General features: G+C 46.0%; 1 protein-coding gene across 3 annotated transcripts in view; it reads right to left on the bottom strand.

Annotated features, from left to right (window-relative positions):
- Positions 1-21,988, bottom strand: part of ABTB3 (ankyrin repeat and BTB domain containing 3) — a 320,838-nt gene that overhangs the window by 50,920 nt on the left and 247,930 nt on the right. The gene's annotated exons all lie outside the window — the stretch shown is intronic.

Below are 21,988 nucleotides of genomic sequence, written 5' to 3'. Positions count from 1 at the left end.
TGGACATGAGATGTGGTGGGCTACAGGAGCTAACTGGAGGTTTTAGTGTTTTTGAGGCATAAACTTTCAGGCAGAGGGCCAGGAGTTGAGGGAGGGGCACTTTACTTAATCCTAAGACTATCCTTAAGAGCCACTGAAGGTTTCTAAGCAGGCACGGGAGTGATGTGGTTGGAAGGCCAACTCTGGGAGAGAGTTGAGGATGAATTTGAGGGGAGCTGGCCCTGGAGGTGGAGAGATGTGTTAGAGCTAAAAGAACCAGCTGGATGGAAAGAAGTCACTGCTCAAGCAGGAAGTGACAGAGGCTGAGTGCAGGCTGGGAGGAGCAGAGGACGAGGATTTTGTCTTCTGTATGAGCAGGCACCCATTTCTCAAATGATGGCCCTTGTCCCGAGGCTGGTGAATTCTATGCCCTGCATCAGCGGGAGTCAGCACTGGCACGGACCTCTTCATATTCTGGGGGCAGATACTCAGGAAAGGAGCCAGGGGTTCAGAATTCCTGGTTCTAGTCCTGCCTCTAACTAACCCACTTTGTCGCAAGAGGAATGGTTAAGTTTGCCAGGGAACTTTCGTTTTTATTCTTGGGGGAAATGAGAGGAAGTATTGTTCTGAGAGTTTGTGGCACTAAGGCTCCTCTCAGTAGGGCTAGGACCTGGGGGAAAGAACCTGGGGCATGAAGAGGACTCCAGAGGGAGTCCTAGGAATCGAGCGAGATGGGTGTGCCCTTGGCCGTTCACCGGGTTCCTGATCTATCCCTCATTTCAGCTGGCAAAGGAACCTTGGAGGAAGGCTCTCCTGAAATAGGAACCCAGTATAGGTGATGGTAGGGCTCTTAGAGGACACTAGGAGTTTGCTTCTGGCCACCAGAGGGAGCTGATGAAGTGAAGATGGAGTCCAGAGAAAGGAAGCTAGGTATTGACCTGGGGTCTAGTCTGCACACAGGCCTCAGGGACTGGGCGTCATGCCAGGCCTCCAAGGGCCTATTTGTACGAGAGCCCTGGGAAGAACTAAGAAAGGTATTGGACTTGGACCCAGACTCTGGACTCCAAGATTAAGACTTTTTCACGGCAGGTGGGGGAGCCAAGACCACCCCGGTTGGAAGACTTTCCAGGGAAGCCCGAGAGCTCCCCAGGTGTGGGTGGGGGAGGGCTGAAGATGCCAAGTCTGGCTTTAGGCGATGGCATCAGCACCCATGATGAGAAATTCTAGGGCACAGAATGGGGCTGTGTGCTAGGGTGTCTTAGTCCAGTTCATGGGAATTTGGACCTGGGATTCTTACAGCTAACGTGGCCAGATTCAGCAAATAAAAATACTCTTGCAAATACTGAGCAAATTGAACTTTGAAATGAAATCTGGGCAAGGGTAGAGCCACGTGCCGTGACTTGAAAAGAACAGGAAATGAGATCATGGACCCCACCAAAGTGTAGACAGAGGGAGGGGTGATGCTTGGTGTGGCAGTGGGCTTTATCTAAGGGGCACATGTTCCCCACACATTGGTTAAGGCAGACACTTTGGGCAAAATGAACAGGACAGAGAGAAGAGGGTTAGATCCTGGGGCACACATCACAGAAGCTTCCAGAAAGGGAGAGGTGGGGCCTGCAGGTGCTATACTGAGGTGTCTGGAGCCCCGAGGGGGATGTGTGTGCATATCTCAGGGAGAGGGTATCTGATCTGACTAACGGTAAGGAAAACCTTTCTTGTAACAGACCGCTGTCTAACTCCGGAAGAGGCTGCTTTTTGAAATCTTGGAGAGCAAAGATGCTGTGAATTGTCACCATCACTGAATTTGCAATTTTCTCTCCTGTCTGTATCTGAGGCCCTTCTGCTCTCCTCAGTGCCTGATTGCCTCTCTTAAATAAGCATCTTTTTTTTTTTTTTGAATCAAGCTAAATTCCACATGACTGGATGAAGGTTACTGAGGTGCGTCCTGTGAGTGGGCACCAGGAGGGGAGCTTATGGAAAGACACAGACACCACCCCATGTTCATGGAGCTCCCAGACTGGTAAAGTAATCATTCCAGGAACATTAGAAGTGCTTACCAGCTACAGAGGTCCTTGATTTTAATTAGAAAGAGAGAAATGGCAAGAAAATTACTGTCGCTAAGATGATGATGATAATTGTTATTACAAGGAGCCAACATTTACCGAATACTTACTATTGAAATCTAAGCTCTTTCCATGTATTAACTCACACAACCAGCACGACAATGTAGGTGCTTCTGGGGGCCCTGTTCCAGAGATGGGGAAATCGCCCAAGTCATAGAGCTGGTAAGTGACAAGTCGGGAGTTGACCAGGCTGATCTGAGCCCTCAGCCCGACGCTGGCACTTCTCTGTCATGCTGGCACGCTCACACATACAACTGCCTACTAGACCAAATAGCTTCAGTGGCTTTCAGACCCTCAAACTGAGCATGTCCCAAATGGAACTCTGTATGAACATCTGTCCACACCCACTCTCCATCCTCGTCCTCCTGTCATCCCACCTCCATAAAAGGCACCATTGCCTGCCCCGGCGCTCTGGCTAGAACCTCCTCTCATTCCCATATCCATTCCATCAGCTGTTAATGCTGCCACTCAAATCTCAGACCCCAAATCCGCTCATTTCCCTCCACCTCCACCTCTCATACCCGGGTTCTAAACACCAGCATCTCTTGCTTAGAGGTCGTAACTTCAGTTCTATGAAAGTGCTTGTAAGACAGAGTCTTTTCAGGTCTGGGCATATTTTTAAACCTCAGGTCTGTGATATTCTAGACAGTTGCTGACAAACAAGGACTGTTGAGCACAAGCATAGACATAAGAATTTATCTTTCAGGCTCAGAATATGACAGAGTTTTGGCTTCGGTCATCAGCATGGCAGGACAGGAAAGGGACAGTTATTTAGGTTTTTATGTATTGGAAAGTTGTCTTTTGAAATATCTCAGTAAAAGTTGTCCATGTGATTTAATTTGTCACACACACACAAAAGCACTTTCATTCTTCTCTTTATCTGAACCAGTCTCTCACACAAGTTGAGAGTGAGCTTAAAACATCTATGGGGCAATTTCCTTGGAGGGCCAGTGGTTAGTATTCTGGCACTTTCATTGCCAAGGGCATGAGTTCAATCCCTGGTTAGGGAACTAAGATCCCACAAGCTGCAGGGTGAGGCCAAAAAATTAATTTAAAAATGTTGAAAGGACCATGTTCTGCCTCCGCTTAACATCTTTCAGTGCCTTCCCATGTACTGAGAATAGGCTCCAGCTCCCCATGCACAGCCTTCCAGGCTGTGGGGTACTGGACCTGACCTGCTCTCCAACATTCCCTTTCTGCCTTCACTCTCACTAGCAACTTGTCTCTCTCTTCTGTCCCTTCAACTGGCCAAGGTCCTTCCCAGCTCGAGGACATTACTTGCGTAGTTCCCTCTTGCTAGAATGCCCTTCCCCTGGCTCTTTGTAGGCCTGGATCCTTCTTGCTCCTCAAGTGTGAGCTTGGATGTCCCGTCCAAAGGACGTCTTCACTGACCATCTAAAGGCAGGTAAATTTCTCTCCTATCGCTACACACCTCAGCTCCAGGCCAGTTTCATCTGTCTCCTTGTTAGCACCTTTCACAGCCTCTGACTATTTTATTGATTTATTTTTTCACTTTTTAATAAGCTTTTTTTTTGGGGGGGCACACTTTTTAAATTAATTTTTTTGGCCACCCCGTGCGGCATGTGGGATCTTCTGACCAGGGATCAAACCCATGCCCCCTGCATTAGAAGGTGGAGTCTTAACCACTGGACCACCAGAAGAGTCCCTGGCACACTTAAAAAAAAAACTTTTTATTTTATAATGGAGAATAGATGCTATGGACTTTCCTGGTGGCTTAGGGCTAAGAAAACCCACCTGCCAGGGCAGGAGACACAGGTTCCATCCTTGGCTCAGGAAGACGCCCTGGAGAAGGAAATGGCAACCCACTCCAGTATTCTTGCTGGGAAATTCCATGGACAAAGGAGCCTGGTGGGTGACAGTTCATGGGGTTGCAAAAGAGTTGAACATGATTCAGTGACTAAACAACAGCAACAGTAGCTGATTAATAAAGTTGTGATAGTTTCAGGTGGACAGCAGAGGGACCCAGTCATACATATACACATATCCGTTCTTTCTCAACGGCTTCCCTGGTGCTTCAGTTGGTAAAGGATCCTCCTGCAATGCAGGAGACTCAGGCTGGGGAAGATCCCCTGAAGAAGGAAATGGCAGCCCACTCCAGTATTCTTGCCTGGAAAATCTCATGGACAGAGGAGCCTGGTGAGCTACAGTCCATGGGGTCTCAGAGTTGGACACAACTTAGAGACTAAATCGCCACCACTACCACCATTCTCCCTCAGATTCCCCTCTCATCTGGGCTGCCACATAACATTGAGCAGAGTTCCCTGTACTCTACAGTAGGTCCTTGTTGGTTATCCATTTTAAATACAGCAGTGTGTACCTGTCCATCACAAACTCCCTAACTATCCACCCCCCCGCCCCCATGAGCAGGTCAGCTTCCTGAGGGCAGGACCACGTCTATCCTGTTATCTGTTGTATCCCCAACAGTGCCTGAAGCCTCATGGCACTAACTGATGGGTGATCCACACATGAACCACAGTTTGTTCTTGAGAACAGACCCCAGGAACCACCTGTTCATCAAGAATCCCTTGGTCATGCAAAATAAGTAATTGTTTTGGTTACTGAATTCTGCTAGCCCATGCAGGCAGGCAAACTGAAGCAGGCAAGAAACAATTGCCATAAAGGTCTATGAAAACATGACTCTGTTCAACTGGGTTTGTTAGAAAATTTAACTCTGCAAAATCTTAATTCCTGCAGCATTCCTGTACACACGACTCAGAGCTCCATTTACTCTTTCTGTAAAGTCTCTGAGGGATTGGAAGGACCAGCAGGTCCCCCTGTGACCTGGGTAAATGTGCATGCCTGCCCACGTGCAGGATTTATTTATGTAGAAGTCTACTAAGCCAATCGCCTGGGGCTTTACCAGAAGGTAATCAACCCTGTGGTTTTCCCTTTGAGTGACTTTCAGTGATGCCATACAAATCTGATCAGTTTAAGTAAGAGGTCAGCTACCAAGGTGGTCAATTTCTCTGATTTCTCAAGGGCCCTGGCCCCAAGAGTCTGGGTCAGTATTTCCCACCACTTCAGGAACATGACTTCAGAAAGATGTTTTCCAGGAGGCTTGTAGGCCTAAGGACTGCAGTTAATTGCACTGCCTTTTCTCCTCTGGGAAGGAGGCGGTATTGAGGCGAGAGCTGATACATTCTGCTGATATCTTTTTTTTTTTTCCCCTTGATGCACTCCAATTAACAGATTCAAGCTGGTGAAGCCTCAAACACATTTTATTCGTTTACTAGTTTTAACGCTAGCATAGAGGTTCCGAGCATGACCTCTGGTTTTTCCCAGCTCTACTATTTAGCAGCTACTTGATCATGGGGCAAGTTATTTAACCTCTGTGTTGTTCAGTTTTCTCATCTGTAAAATGAGCTTTTAGTAATAATACATTCCATGTAGGACTTGGGGTGGGGATTAAATGAGATAATCCATGTACAGTGAGTGGAAGAGAACAGAGCTTAGCACACAGCACTCATTAAATGTGAGAGATCTCATAATCATTATCACAAATCACAAAGCGAGGTGCAGACTATAGAAAACACACTATATTTCAAAGAAGCAGATTCACAGACATGGAGACTAAAGAACATTTTAGGAATGGCACTTCTTAAGGCCTCACATTAGACACTGTATCTAACAAACTCTACCAGAATAAAGGCAGCCCTTTTCCTAGTGGGGAAACCTGCCCCAAGAAGGGCTGCCATTCCTGTCCTGTGTGCTTCTGCAAGCAAACTGGAAGTGATGACAGCGGCTGGGGAGGGAGGAGGGATGGGAGTCACATTTGATAAAAGCAGAATTTCTGGAACAGTTCAATAGCAAGAAAAGGCAGAGCCTCTCAGGATGCGGTGGGCCCACCCAGCCAAGCTCCCAGACCCCTTCACCTCCTCCATCCCTAGGACCAATCCGGACCCCGCAGGTGCTAGAAGGTAACCGGCAGCTTCCAGGTTCCCTGAGCTCCTGTGGAAAGCTGCTAAATTCCCTAGGCTGTGGGCTCAGAAGCCAGACTGCCTGGGTTTACCACTTGGCTCTGCCCTCACTCACTGGTAATGCTGCACAAGTGACTTAATCTCCTTTGTGTTTCTTCTGAGTAAAATAGGGACACTAACATTACATGCTTTACTCATCTAACAAAGACTTAGAAAGCAACGACCATGGGCCAGGCATATCATAAATTTTTTTTTTTTTTTTTACAAATATTCACTTGTTTAACTCTCATGATAACCCTATGATTGAAGTTGCTTAGTCATGTCCGACTCTTTGTGACCCCATGGACTGCCAGGTTCTTCCGTCTATGGGATTTTCCAGGCAAGAATACTGGAGTGGCTTGCAATTTCTTTCTCCAGGGGATCTTCCCAACCCAGGGATCGAACCCGGGTCTTCTGCATTGCAGGCAGACTCTTGACCGTCTGAGCCACCTGGGAAGCCTCGATAAACCCTATGAGAAAGGCATTATTGTTATCATGAACCTGTCTTACAGATGAGGAAAATGAGGCACAGAGTGGTTAGTTAACTTGTTCACTGTCACACAGCTAACAAGGAGGAGTCAGGGTTTGAACTCAAGCAGTCTGGATCCAGAGTTGGTCCTTACACTGCCCAGTTCTTAGTGATGAGCTGGCAACCACTGGGTTTCCAAAGGGACTCCCCATAACCCTGGGACCTGTACCCCCAAAGGCCTACACAGTTCTCACAACCATGGCCTCCTCATCAGTGATAATTAAAAAGAAGCTACCCTTCCTGCATGCTCATTATCTACCAGGTGCTGTGAGAAGTACAGCACCCACCACTTCAAAGGATTCTCTCCTTGAAGGAACTGTGGCTATTATTATTCCTGTAATACGGGCAAAGAAACTGAGGCCCAAGTCTGAGCATCTGACACCAAACCTCTGCAACAACGCAGGAGGCGGAGCCCAGGACCCAGCACCAGACTCCACATCCCTGTCTGGCTTCTTCCTTGCTACCAGGGGGTGGAGAGCTTAACCTCCCTCAGCCTCTGTTACATTGTCTGCAAAGCAGGCGTGACAGCAACAGTACTCACTGTCTCTATCTTCCAGGAGGATTAAAGGAGATGATACTTTTGAACCGCTCAGCACAGTGTGCAACCGTAATTGCCCAATACATGGGATGCATACTTAATACGACACTATTATGTTATAATTGCAGGTCCTCTTTCTAGGGATTTAATCAGGCCATCTGGAATCCCAGTTCCCCTTCCCCATCCTCCAACTGAACAATCCTCCAGTCCCAAGGCAGGTCTTTCCTTGCCCCCACTGACAGCTTCAGTTTCCTTATGTATAAAATGGGGGTGTTGAGTTTGTCAAGCTTTTGCGTGCCTCCAAACATGGACATTCTTTGAGTTTTTGACGTGTTTTCTGGTGCTCATATACCACTACTTACTGGGCAACAGCTTTTCTCCCTGACTCCATCCTGACATTTTAATTCTCAGTTTTTGCTTTTATTTCATGCAAATACTTATTACTGCAGCCAAGAGGGTCTCCTGGGAGAGAAATGCTTCTAGTTTCCCAGCTTACTGGGCGCTGGATGAGGCCAACCTGGGAGGAAACAAGTCCAAGAATTTGCCAGTTTACACTTTTATTCAAAAACAGCCCAGTGGTTCTCAAAGAGCCACAAGGAAAGTCACCCTTCGTCTCTGCCTGGAAGGGAATTTTAGGAAGGAGGGAGAGTTGGGGGCAAACTATAGGTCAGTGTATTCTTAACGCCCATGTTGCTGACCAGCACAAGGTTTGAAAACAGCTGGAAAACTTTGATGTGGGGCATATACATGCCTTGTTCTTGTCTCACTTCCTGTCGGGTCCACTTATTGGTGTTCCTTGCCTGGTTCTGGGATGTCTGAGTTTGGACTATGGACTAGGGAAGGTTGGTATGGACTAAATTCTAGTATCATAGATGGGTATGAAGAAGCCAATATTTTACAAAATCTTGGTTAATTCATTCTGATCACCTATTATATTTCAAGCAGTATGCCAGGCATACTAAAAATATTTTATTGGTTTTCAAATAATAATAGTGATATAATAATAATAACAAACTCATATAGTACTTATTGTGTACAAGGAATTATTCTAATTTTAATATATATATTTTATTATATATATATGCTTTCAATAAACATATTTTGTTACATGCATATGTGTGTATGTGCTCAGTCATGTCTGACTCTTTGTGATCCCATGGATGGCATCCCACCGGGATCCATGGGATTTTTCAGGCAAGAATACTGGAGCAGGTTGCCCTTTCCTCTTCCAGGGAATCTTCCTGACCCAGGGATCGAACCCAAGTCTCCTGCATTGCAGGCAGATTCTTTACCATTTAGCCACCAGGGAAACCCCATTATATACATATACACACATATATATGTGCACGCACACATCCACAAATATACTCATTCACACATATGAACTTATCTAATCCTTACTTTAACCCTAGAAAATTTATCTTTGTTGCTTAGAAGAAGAAACTGCAGCACAGAGAGGCTAAGAAAATTGCCCCAGGTCACAGAGCCTGAAAGTAGTAAGCAGAACTAAGATATGAACCAGGCAGGCTGTTGCTGGAGCCCTGCTCTTACCACCATACTCCCTTGTCTGTGGTACCAAAGGCCTTCCATGTTCTTTTGATTCTATTCAAATGCTGCCTGGGCATCTACTAGATGCCAAGTCCTGGGTTGGGTACCAAAGAAATCTAAATTCCTAATCACTGGCTTCAAATTCAAGGTTGTCTTGCGGCTGCCCCTCTGGAAAGTTCCCCACCTCCCAATCATTTCTTCCTTCTCACTGTTCCAGCCACAAGGCCTGGTTCCCACTCCATACACACATTTCCCTACCTCTTTCTTGCCTGTATGCATGCTGTGTCCCTCACTGAAACCCCCCCCCCCCAAATTGTTCTTTTCTTCAAGTCAAATTCTAGAGCCAAGGTTACAGCTTTTGACTTGCAGAATCCCAGGAGGTCAGTGCTAAAGGACAGCATTCAGCTCAATACCTTATCTTCCTAAGGAAACTGGAAGCCTGAGGAGATTTCACTAATTTCTAGGGGCCATAGGGAGATTGCTTGGAGAAGGGAATGGCAACCCACTCCAGTATTCTTGCCTGGGAAATGCCATGGACAGAGGAGCTTGGCGGGGTCCACGGGGTTGCAGAGTCAGACACGACTACATGACTAACGCTTTCACTTTCACACTAGATGTATTTAGGAGCAGAATTCATGTCTTCTAAGGTCATTTAGCAAGTCTTCCTATGGATACCTTTAGGTATTGCAGGTATCGCAAACAAAGAGTGATTTTGTCTCCCAGGGGACACCTGGCAATGTCTGGAGACATTTTTGGCTGTCACTAGGAAAGTGCTACTGGCATCTAGCAAGTAGAAGCAAAAGATGCCACTGAACATCCTACAATACACAGGATGATGCCGCAACAGTGATTCAGCCCAAGATGTTAACAGTGCTGAGGCGGAGAAACCCTAGTGGAGGGAAATACAATTTTTTTTGCATCATCTCATGTATCAGGCAGTTCTCATTACAGGATTCTTTAAGCGTGACAACAAAATGGTGCCTTCAGAAATGAATCGTGAAATGGCAAATCAGAGAACTGTAGGCCTCACTTGGATAGAGGCCCCCAGGCCCCCTCCTCAACACATTTTTCCAAGAAAGCCAAATTCTTTTTCAGAGCCTTCAAGTCCCCTCAATGAGAAGTTTTTCCTTTTCTTTTGGGTAGCAAAAAGATGAACAAATTGAGACTGTTTTGTGCTGAAGTAAGTCACACTGAGATCTCTGTGCACCTTTCTGAGAAAAAAATTATATGATTGCAGCAAATGGAACATATAATGCTTGCAAAGTTCAGAGAAATCTTTTCCAAAAGTTGTGCCCACTTGCTGTTTAATACTGCTACTGAAGTACTCTGTACTTTAAAGAGCCAGCTCATGAAACCTGTCGTGGATAATGTAACAAAAGTGTGATTCCATGTCCTCCTCCCAGCCAATCTTTTCTGCCTTGTGAGATATAGCAAGGGGCCTGAAAACTTTCTCCTCCTTAGAAGTAAATGCTCAGTTAGTGGCAAAACCCACTTTGCCAAAATAGAAATTCTAGGTCTGTTCAAATATGTGAAAAAAGACATCTCAAACACCAGGTGTAGGTAAACCAAACTGGTGTGTTCATATCTGAACATGTTGTCATGTTACTTGGAGTAGAAAATAATGAACCATAGTTACATGTCTCTTGCTCCGGCATCATGGCTTACTTTATTCTATTATTTGGAGGGTAATTGCTTTACAATACTGTGTTGGCTTCTGCTGTACAATTGTGAATCAGCCATGAAAAAAAAAGTGAAAGTGTCAGCCGCTCAGTCATATCCTGACACTTTGCTACCCTATGGACTGTAGTCCGCCAGGCTCCTCTGTCCATGGAATTCTCCAGGTAAGAATACTGGAGCAGGTTGCCATTCCCTTCTCCAGGGGATCTTCTCAACCCAGGGATCAGACCCAGGTTTCCTGCATTGCAAGCAGATTCTTTATATACCCACTCCCTCTTGAGCCTTCCTCCCACTCATGGCTTAAGAGTTGAAAATAAGGCCTTTCCTTACAGAAAGGAGTCACTCTTGATTTTGGCAAGCCTTTAATTGTATCTTTTTGGGGGGGGCAGAGATTCATTGCTGTCCTCCAGAATCCTTTACCTTGTTTATGAATTGTAGAACCTGAATTTTTAGCTGGGTACATGGCTGCCCAGATAAAGACTACATTTCCCAGGTTCCCTTGCAGCTAAGTGCTGACCAATAGGGAGTGAGAGGAAGTGATGTGTGCACTCTCTGAAGCAGGCCCTATCCTACATTCCCTCTTCCCACCCGACAGCCATAGCCCTGGTGGGTGGGGTCAGCCATGTTGGGCTATGCAGAGAAAGGTATCACCTAAGGGATCACAGAGCAACAAGAGGGAGAGTGCCTGGGTCTCTGACCTGGAGCTGCCATAACATCCCCGACTGCCCAAGCCTTGATTGTTAGATGAGGAAAATGTTAGGCTCCTATCTTATCCAAGCCACAAGCATTTCCTATGTATGTTACAGCTAATGAATCTATATCCTAATTAATCCATTCCACAAATGGACCTTTAATTTAAGTCAATTCAATGAAGCACTAATATATAGTGGCTGGGTGCTGGCAGCACTGGGTGCCACTAATATATAGTGGCTGGCAGCACTGGGTGCTGAAGATCAAAGATGGAACACCACCTTCTAAGGAATTCTGGAAAGAATGGATAGTCTTTATAAAAAATTTCACAAATAAATTAACCAATTTCTGAGATGTAAAGGGCAAAGTTATATTGTTACAATCCCCAAATTAATTCCTAGTAACACCAATCCCATAAACAGATCTGCACACTGAAAACATTTTTTTTTTCCTCTATTTTTTGACCACTCCATGTGGCATATAGGATCTTAGTTCCCTGACCAGGGATCAAAATTGCACCCTCTGCAGTGGGAGCATGGAGTCTTAAAGCACTAGACTGCCAGGGAAGTAAGTCTCCAGATCTGCACACTTTTTCCTGTAAAGGGCCAAAGAGTAAATATTTTAGGCTTCATCGGCCATTTGGTCTCTGCCACAAATACTCAGCTCTGCCTTGGTAGTGAGAGCAGTCATAAACAACGCTAAACAAATGGGCATGCCTATTTCCCAATACAACTTCTTATACAAAAATAGGTGGCAGGCAGCTCTAGCTTGCTGAGTCCTGATCTATGGTAAAATAATTTAATAGGATGACCTTCTTTTGGGGATTGACAAGAAACATGGGATGTTAAAGAGAGAATTTAAAAAAAAATGTTAAATTTTATTTAATCCAGTGTCTTCCAAATTTATTGAACCACTTCAAATTTTAAAATAATACTTATTAGTATCCCAGGACCAGCCTTCGAGGGTGCTGTTGCAAACACTGGCTAAGTAATTTTTACTGTTAGTGGGTTATTTTAAGCAAACATAAAATATATAGTAGTACATCGACCTCGACATGTCCAGCACCCGACCCAAATGAAAAAATAGAGCATTGTAAATACAAAGACCTCTGTACACCTATCTTGATTCCATCATCTCTTCTACCCTCCTGAGATTACCACCTCCCCTGAATTTGACATTTATTATAGCTATCTTGCTTTATATATATATGCTTTCACTGTTTTATGAATTCCTACTAATATGTAGACTATTTTGCATGTTGGTAGGCTCTATGTAAATGTTAGCATTAAACCCAAATCCTGCCTCAACTTGCTTTTTTTGCACAATATTGTCTCTGAGATTTCCATAATAACATGTAGCTCTAGCTTATTTATTTTCTTTGCTAGTTGGCATTCCTGTGAATGAACATAGCAGCATTTATTCATCTGTTCTCCAGTAGGAAGCTTGTTCCTTTCTCTTTTCTGTATCTTGTTATTACAAACACTGCATCTATGAGCATCTTTGTACACAGGGGAGAGTTTCTCCAGGGTAGAGACCTAGGAGTAGCATTACGTGCTTTCAAGTTGACTTGAAAGTGGATTCAGAGTCCCCTCTGGTGCTGTTTAAGGGTCCATGTTCTGCTATAGCTTTTCTCAAATCTGCCAGTCTAAAGGGAATGAAAGACATAGTAGGGTGTGGTTTCAGATTGCATTTCCAGGGTTACTAGTAAGGTTGAGCCTCTTTTCATACATTTCTCGGACTATTTTTATGCTAATTCTTCACAGGGATCTTTGGCCTTGGATGATGCTGACAGTGTAGATTGACACAAGAGACTGACAGGCATAAAAATTTCTAAAGAGAACTAAGGCTGGAGGCTGAACCTTCCAAGATGAACCAGTGTGCCTCACTCAAAAGTTTGTTTCCCATTTCCCAATGCTGATTCTTTGATTGAAGTTACCTTACAGATTAATTTTTATGGGAATATAGTTGCCTTACAATGTTGTATTAGTTTCTGTTGTATAGCAAAGTGAATCAGCTAAACGTATACATGTATCTCCTCTTTTTTGGATTTCCTTCCCATTTAGGTCACCACAGAGCACTGAATAGAGTTCCCTGAGCTATACAGTGGGTTCTTATTTGTTATCTATTTTATAACTAATATTAATAGTGTATATATGTCAACCTCAATCTCCCAATTCATCCCACCCTCCCTTCCTCCCTTGGTGTCCATACATTTGTTCTCTATGTCCGTGTCTCTATTTCTGTTTTGCAAATAAGATCATCTATACCATTTTTTTAGATTCCACATACATGCATTAATATATGATATTTGTTTTTGAAATTGCTATTTTAGTGGAGAGAACTTGGGCTTTAGAGTCAGACAGGCCTGGTTCTAATCCAAGATGAGGCTCTTTCTACATGTGACGGTAGCCAGAGTTCCCAGCCTCCTGGAGCCCCAGTTTCCTCAGGTGTGAAGAGGAAAATAAAGTCTTGCATGCAGACAGGGGAGACTGACCAATGTGAGAAGCACCCAGGACAGTGTCCGGCCTACAACTCATGATCGTTCCTTCTGTTATCCTGTGCAATACAGGAGATGTGAGCTGAAGCTCCGCTCATTCTTTTACCCTCTGAACACCTCAGTTTCCCACACAGGGAAAAGTGTCACACCATTTACACACACAACATCAGACCACAAAACTGAATAACCCACAGAGCTAGAAAAGGCTGTGGAGATCACCCAGTCTTGTGGTTCCTCATCTGTCATAGGGTGATTTCATGAGCTTGTAAGAGACAAGGTCACTTTGGAAAAAACGGCACATATGCTCTAATCACTGGGTTGACTACAAACTTTCTGAAGGATGGGACCTGCTCCTTCATCGTTACCCAGAGCACCATTGTCATGACCTCATATGAAGGACTTTGTATAAGGATATGGCTGTATGGTAAGTACTGGTTGGCTGGCTCATTGCTGAGGGAAGCTAACACTTCTGTGTAACTAACATTTTCACCTAGAGTTTGGGAGGTTTGCTTGCAGATGAGAAAAGAAATATCTTGGACAGAAATTTAACAGACTCAAGAGGGGACCCCCCCTCCCCCCAAAAAACCCCCCTGTTCCCAGGAAGTCAAATCCCATGTGGCAAACTACATACTCTCAAACTTCCGGACTGAATTTGAAGCCCCAGTTGGAAGTGAGCCCCAAATACCATTTAAGATTTAGTTTTCTGCCTTCTTGTAAGCACCAAATGTGTTTGTTTTACTTTCAACACTTTGGAAGCTCAGAACAAATTCCAAGTGTTGGCAAACTGTCTGCTGGTGCAATCTGGTTTCTGCCCACGCTGGGCTGTTGAGACTGCTGCTACGGGCACTGGTGTCTCCCGCACTGCCAAGCCAAGGCGCCTCCTTTCGCCCTGCATCTTCTCTGCCTGCGGATAGCCTCGGATGCTGGCAACCCCTCCCCATCTCAGTTTCCTACATTTGCTACCTCACTTTCTTCAGGCTTTTCTCAGACCTGGGAGCCCTCGCCTTCTGTCTCGGGATGACGCCTCCTCATTGGTCCTTTTCCTGGGCTTCAGGCCCACCCAGGACTTCAGTGGCCACCAGCCTGCCAGTGTGCCTCCCAAAAGCATCTCAGCTCAGACCTTTCTTCTGAGTTCCCTGCCTGAACCTCACCTGCCTACCACTGTCTCCATGGTGAAGCCATTTTGCGTCTGAATTAGATAGGAAAAGTCTTGTCTGTCACACCTAGTATCAGCAACACACTTGGTAACAGCCTTTTGTATCATTCATTCATTCAACAAGTATTTACTGGGCTCCAATGGCATGCTGCAACTCATGGGGTCGCAAAAAGTCGGACACGACTGAGCGACTGAACTGAACTGAATTACGTGCCATGTTCTGTGGCAGGCCCCTCAATCAAGGAAACAGATTTCTGGCCCAGCCCTAAAGAGAGAAAGAAGCTACTCTTTGAGATAAATGCTGAGCTATGACTCTTTCTTCTGGAGTATTCTATCCCCCTCTTCCCTAACCTCTGCCCACTTGGGACAAGACCCCATCAATGAAGGGCCATATCTGTTGTCTATATGTCTTCCTTTCTGTTGTCGTTTCCTGCTAGTGATTTCATCTAAGGTTGCAAATACAGCTGGTAATGGGCAATCAACCACTTTGGTCAGAGTTCCAGGATACCATCCAATGATGGTCTTCAAAAATCCCACACTTCAGAGAAACTATAAAACCTGAGTATCCCGAGGAACTCGGAAATCACTGAGGTGGGAACAGTGGCCCCCAGGAGAGTCAGCTCCAATCAATTTTCTTCCTGCACCTGGAGGGGGGTACTGAGCCACCAGAGAAGAAGGGTCAAGACACACCTGCCTTCAGCCTGGGCTACACACCACATCCCTTGTTGGCACACTAGCACATCGCTTCAAGATATTTATTCCTCGTCTCTCTTAGAGGAAGTTGAGGCTATTGCTTTCGGTAATCGGGAGAAGCTGACCTCCTTGGTCCCCAGTGGGGGAGCAAGGATGTTCACTAATCTTTAATGTGCATCTTCTGTGACACGAGTGTGCCACATGATTTACCTGCTGTGTGTGTGTTCAGTCGCTCAGCCATGTCTGACTCATTGCAACTCTATGGACTGTAACCCACCGGGCTCCTCTGTCCGTGGGATTTTCCCAGCAAGAATACTGGAGTGGGTTGCCATTTCCTTCTCCAAGGACTCTTCCAGATCCAGGAATTGAACCATGTCTCTCAAGTCTCCTGCATTGCAGGCAGATTCTTTACTGCTGAGCCACCAGGGAAGCCCAATTTACTTCCTACGTGGTGTTAAATGGTTTGATTATATCATTTTACTTAATTCTTCTGATAAAGAGTGGGAATATTATGGTTCCTAATTTATAGATACAGAAATTGAAGCCCAGAGAAGTGCATGACTTGCCTAAGGGCACACAGAGAGTAAGTAGTCAAGTCAGGATTTGAATCCAGGCAGTCCGGCTACAGGCCTGCACTCCTAGCCACTCTGCTTGGCTCCTTCTCTAATTAGATGACAACATGAGCACTTAATTCTCTGGCAAGCTTCCTCTGATGGAGGAGCCTGACACAGACTCTCTCATTTCCATGGACAACCAAGTGGGCAGCATCTGGCACTCCACATTTTTGAAGTTGAACCCACTGTTACTTCTCTGACATTGTCTGTGTCCTGTATTTGTTAATAGCATCCTTCTCTACACACGCCCCAGAAACCTGAGTCAAACTCTAATGTAAAAGTTTTTGGAGGGGAAAGAGTTATCACATGCACATGCTACCACATACAACAGTGGAGTAAATTTCCCTCCTATTTCTGGCTCCCCCATATGATGGGCTGAATTAGATCTCCCCCCACCCCCAAGAGATATGCTGAAGTCCTAAGCACTCTAACCCACAACTATGAAGTGAAGGTAACTTTATTTAGAAATAGAGTCTTTGCAGATACAGTCAAGTTAGATGAGGTCATTGTTGTTGCTTAGTCAGTAAGTCATGTCCTTGTGACCCCATGGACGATAGCCCACCAGGCTCCTCTGTCCACGGGATTCTCCAGGCAAGAACACTGGAGTGGGTTGCTATTTCCTTCTCCAGGGGATCTTCCCGACCCAGGAGCAAACCCTCGTCTCTTGCATCACAGGCGGATTCTGTACCGCTGAGCCACTGGCAAAGCCCCACATGAAGTCACTGGGGGTGGGCCCTAATCCAGTTTGACTGGTGTCCTTGATAGGAAGGTGGAGGTTTAGACAGAAACAGAGAGAAGACAGCCATGTGAGGAAGGAGGGCAAGACTGGAGTGATGCTGGCAAAAGCCAGGGAACACGGGGCTACCAGAAGCTGGAAGGGAACAGAAGGGATCCCCCTCCAGGTACTTCAGAGGGAGCATGGGCCTGCTGACACCTTGATTTTGGACTCTAGCCTTCAGAACTGTGAGACAGTAAATGTCTGTTGTTTTAAGTCACCAAGTCTGTGGTGCTTTGTTTCAGCAGCCATAGAAAATGGATATGCTGCTGCTGCTGCTAAGTCGCTTCAGTCATGTCTGACTCTGTGCGACCCCATAGATGGCAGCCCACCAGGCTCCCCCGTCCCTGGGATTCTCCAGGCAAGAACTCTGGAGTGGGTTGCTGTTTCCTTCTCCAATGCATGAAAGGGAAAAGTGAAAGGGAAGTCGCTCAGTCGTGTCCGACTCTGCGACTTCAGGGACTGCAGCCTACCAGGCTCCTCCGTCCATGGGATTTTCCAGGCAAGAGTACTGGAGTGGGGTGCCATTGCCTTCTCCAAGAAAATGAATATACCCAGTTTTCTAATTCCCCTCCTTGGCTGATTACCGGTTTCATACATACTCTTCCAGAGACAATCTAAACATGGATATATAAAATGCTCAGTTATGTATTTCACACAAGGGCGACACCTCATACACTATTCTCTATGGTCTTTTTCACTTGATAACCCATCAGGACTAACTTAAAAAATTGTAATAAGTATATGTAACAGAAAAACTGACAATTCTAATATTAAACAAAAAGTTTTTTTCATGCCACACAGTGTGTGGGATCTTAGTTTCCCAACCAGTGATCGAACCTGTACCCCTTGCACCAGAAACACAGAGTCTTAACCACTAGACTGTCACGGAAGTCCCTATTTTTAACCTTTTAAGTGTACAGTTCTGTGGCATTAAGTAATTCACATCGTCATGCAACCACCACTACCAGCCACCTTCAGAACTCTTTCATCTTCTAAACTGGAACTTGGTACCCACACTAACCCCAGGCCCCTCTCTCCACAGCACACCAGGGCCATTTCTAACAGTGCTCAGTCCCTCACCCCCTACATGTGTCCCCAGGTTTCATCTTCTCTAGCATCTTTCCCCATCTCTCCACACTGGCTGCTTCTGCATCAGCCCAGCTGTCAGCATCTCTGGCCTGGATCCCTGTAAGAGTGCCTTCACTCCAGGCCCTTGCTGCCTCAGCCCCTCTCTCCTGCCACCAGCCCCTCTCTCTAAAACACAACTCTGCTGTCACTCTTGTCCCTAACCATCTGGGATGGCTCCTGCCTCCCATAAAATAGTGTCAAAATTCTTTGGTGTGGCATAAAAGACCCTCCCTGGGCTGAGTTTAGCCAAGATTTCGCTGTAGTATCCAACGTCTGGTCCAGGGTCTGACCTACAGGAGGTGCTCAGAGCACTGCTGGTTGAACCTGTGTTCTTAGTTTCAATTCCTTATGTTTCCTCCAACACACATTCCCGCCTTGGCCTTTGTATATGTGGTTCCCTCTGTGTGGACTTATTTTTTCTACTGCCCTCTCCCTTCCTCTCGTAGCTTCACCTTCTCTACCTAGCAAATCTGTTTATTCTCAGGATTCACATCAAATGGTACCTCTTGCATTTCAAGCTCTCAGACCTAGATCTTTACTGTCTTATAGTAGAGCATTTGCCAGATTTTTCCATAAGTCCTTGACCTCGTTGCCCACCCACTTCCAGTCTAACTCACAGTAAGCCAGGCACACAGTGGGGGCTGGTTTGGGCCTGCCGAGTGCAGGGCGCCTCACCAGCTCTGCTCCCGGACCTGCTCTGTGGCTCCTCCCTGACACCGAAAGGGGAGGACAGTCGAGCCCCAAAGCGCCCCTCCCGGGAGCAGGCAGAGGGCGGCTTCCCATCTGGCAGGAGGCACTGATGCACTGACGTCAGGTGGGAGTGGCAGCAGCTCCCACAGGGTCATCTCTGGGCCCAGGGGGCAGTTTCATGTCCGCTGGAGGTGAAGGAGCTGGCATCCCGTGCCTGCACTCAGCCCAGCTGAAGAGGCCGAGGAGTGGCAAGGACAAGGGCACTCAAGGGGATAAGGGAGGAGAGAGCAGTTCCCACTCTGGAGGCTGGGGAGCCTTCCAGGGCCCCACAGAGGCACATGCAGGGCCCAAGTGCTCGGCCTCTGCAGGTGACCTGATGGAGAGAACAGGGAGACCCAGGTCTGAATTCAGGGGCTCACGCGGACTTGACCGAGGGAAATGGCTGGCACAGATGTGGCTCTAGATGTCCCACCCCCAAAGTTCTCTCCAGAAGTCTCTGGCCAGGATACCAAGTATTCCTTGACAGCAGGAGCCTGAGGCTGTCCCATCCTCTCAGGTCCCGAGGTGCTCCATCCCTCTCTCCTCAGTGCCTCTCTCCCCCACACTCTACTTCACTTTCTTTGTATTGAGACTCTGTGAGATTATCTTGCTGATCTGTTTGCCATTGCTTATTGTAGGCATCTCCCCAGCAACACTTAAGTCTCCTCTGAGCCCAGAAAAGACGTGGCTCCATAGATTGGGGAAGGAGTGGGTGGAGAGCATCTTTCCTTCTGACACTAAGGGCCAGAATTCCCCTCAACCGGGTGATCCTTTTCTTAAAGGGCCACAGAAGCTGTGGGAACAAGGACCAGCAGCTCCAGCAGCACCAGGCCTGCTTCCTATGTGATGGGCAGCAGCTGGGTTTTCCCTGACTTGATGTCCCTGGATCCCACCCAGGTTCTGGTGGGCCATCAGCATCCCATACGTGTTTGGTAAACGAAACCGAACTTCCGGCTGTGTAAGAGGCAACAGAATTTCAGTTCAGGTGCCTCAGGGCACAGTCTTTGTCCTAGAACCTAGTTTGACCTAAACTAGACAAAAACAAAACCTACTAACCGTGGGCAAACTTCAAGAGATGCTGAGGAACAGGGAGGCCTGGTGTGCTGCAGTTCATGGGGTAGCAGAGAGTCAGCCACGGCTTGGTGACCGAACAATGAACAACAAATTAACCTCAAAATGTGCCCAAGAGACCTAGGAAGTGCTAGGAGGGGCGGACCAAGCAGTGGCACAATTTGTTAAATTCACATGTGACCTCTTAGTGAAGTTCCCCATCCCACGAAGCAGTCGTCACCCTCATCTTTATAGTGGATGGACCTGGTCCTGTGAGATGGGCAGAGTGACCTGCCCAAGGCGACCTGTTAGAAAGCAGCAGATCCAGATGAGAGCATCTAGTGTGGGGCTGGGCCTTAGGAGCTCGAAAAATGTAACAGAAAAGCAAAGGGAAGAACACAATGTGTGACCTTAGACAAGCTCTGTAACCACAACTAGCCTCACCGTCCCTATTTTGTAATGTCCTAGTCTGGTACTCTTAGCATCTTACCATCCCCAAACTCACCCCTTCTGGACAGCTCAAAGTCTGGTTTGGATTTAAGAAACACTCGCAAAAAAAAATGAGCCATTTCCTGGAGGGAGCTCATGGTTCCAACAACCTCCAACTGCTGTTGGTCAGTGTCATTTATCAGCTAAGAAAGGATTTGAGAACACCCTTTCCCACCATTATTTTAACACAGCCTCACTCTAGAGCAGAACTGCCTCTTACAAATGTGAGGAAAACAGCAGCATTTACTGTTCGTGTTTCTGAAATGTTTCAAGACCAATTATTAATAGGAAAATGTACAAAGCCTAATAAAATGCTGCCGGGAGGTGTTATTTATTTGTTCTTTCCTTTATTCTTACTTCCCTCCCATTTCCCAAAGGACAGGAAAAAGGAAAGAAAGATGATCTGATAGTTTAATTAAGGAAGAATAAATGGGTCACCCTTGTTGGTTTACAACCTGCAGCCGCATTAAATGGTGTTCCTCTGGTATAAACTCGATTGCCATGGTGAGGCTTTACTGTAGCAGAATAAAGACAAAAGGAGAGCTCCCATAGGACTGACCAAGGTCACTGTGAAAATCAATGCAGCACTAGCGTCAGACCTGGGAATCCTTGACTCCACTTGCTCTGTCCCGGCTGATGTCCAGGCTGCCTCCCACCAGGAAACATTGGTCGGCTGGTAGGTAATTATATGTTCTAATAGTCACTGACACTCTAGCTGCCAACACCATGTCCTAAGTTCCCGCGTGGGTTAAAATACCAAACTACCCACACTGTTTCTAAGACTGATTACTTATAGCAGTATGTTAAGCTCCAAATGATTCAGAACTAGGAGCCTGCCTAGCAGCTTCGAAGATGGATGTCTGGGACAGCAGAGAGACAAATCAACTTGCAAAGTCCTTCATCTTACACCTCATCTGCCTTACAGTAGCTGTGTGATTTAGGACAAGTCCCATGACTGCAACTAGCCTCAGTGTTCCTATCTGTAAAATGGGACAATAAAGTCTGCCTTGTGGAATTTGTTTGGGATGACACACTGTGAAGACAGTGCAAGGCAGGTGTCCAGTACCTATCGTTGGCTCTCTAAATGAACAAAACTTCTTTGACCCAATCTCTTGAAAACTGGAGACAATAATTCCTACTTCACATCACACTAAATGTGATTGGAAAATATATGTATAGATGTATCTATATATTGCCCAGACTGAAAAATAGATACTCAAAAAACAAAAACAAAAACAACTGGCTGATCATATCATTTAGCCTACATTTATTATCCCTACTTATCTTACATTTATTATTTAGAAAAAATTTAAACTAAATACTATATTTTAGTTTTCTTTTTGAAAATGATTTCCAAATGTGAGGAAAATTTAGCTGGAACAACCAATTAGCATATTTCCTAGACAGAAATCATCATCCTGTGTACAAATGAGTCAAGAACTGAGAGGTAAATGCCTAAAAATAGCTTAGAGATGCAGGTGAACTGGCTTCCTTTGTTTCCCTGCTCACTGTGTGCATCATGGCCTGGCAGGTGATCACACTCATGTTCTGAATGGCAGGGCTGATGCGTCAGACTGGACAAACCCTGAAATTGAAATCCTTGGTGCAACTGTCAGAACAGCACACACCTGGTCACTAGACCGTGCAGTGAAAGCTCTGTGCTGGGGGAGGGGCCTACAGATGACAGTGGTCCTCTGAGTTCATGTTCAGTCTATGGATTTAGGAAAGGAAAAGAAGCATCTGGAAGGTGATCAGCATCCTCCAAGCAGGCTGACTCCAGATCCAGGGCAGGG

This window comes from Capricornis sumatraensis, chromosome 4 (genome assembly GCF_032405125.1).
Source record: "Capricornis sumatraensis isolate serow.1 chromosome 4, serow.2, whole genome shotgun sequence".
Classification (NCBI taxonomy): Eukaryota; Metazoa; Chordata; class Mammalia; order Artiodactyla; family Bovidae; genus Capricornis; species Capricornis sumatraensis.
This window is presented reverse-complemented; position numbering and strand designations above follow the sequence as displayed.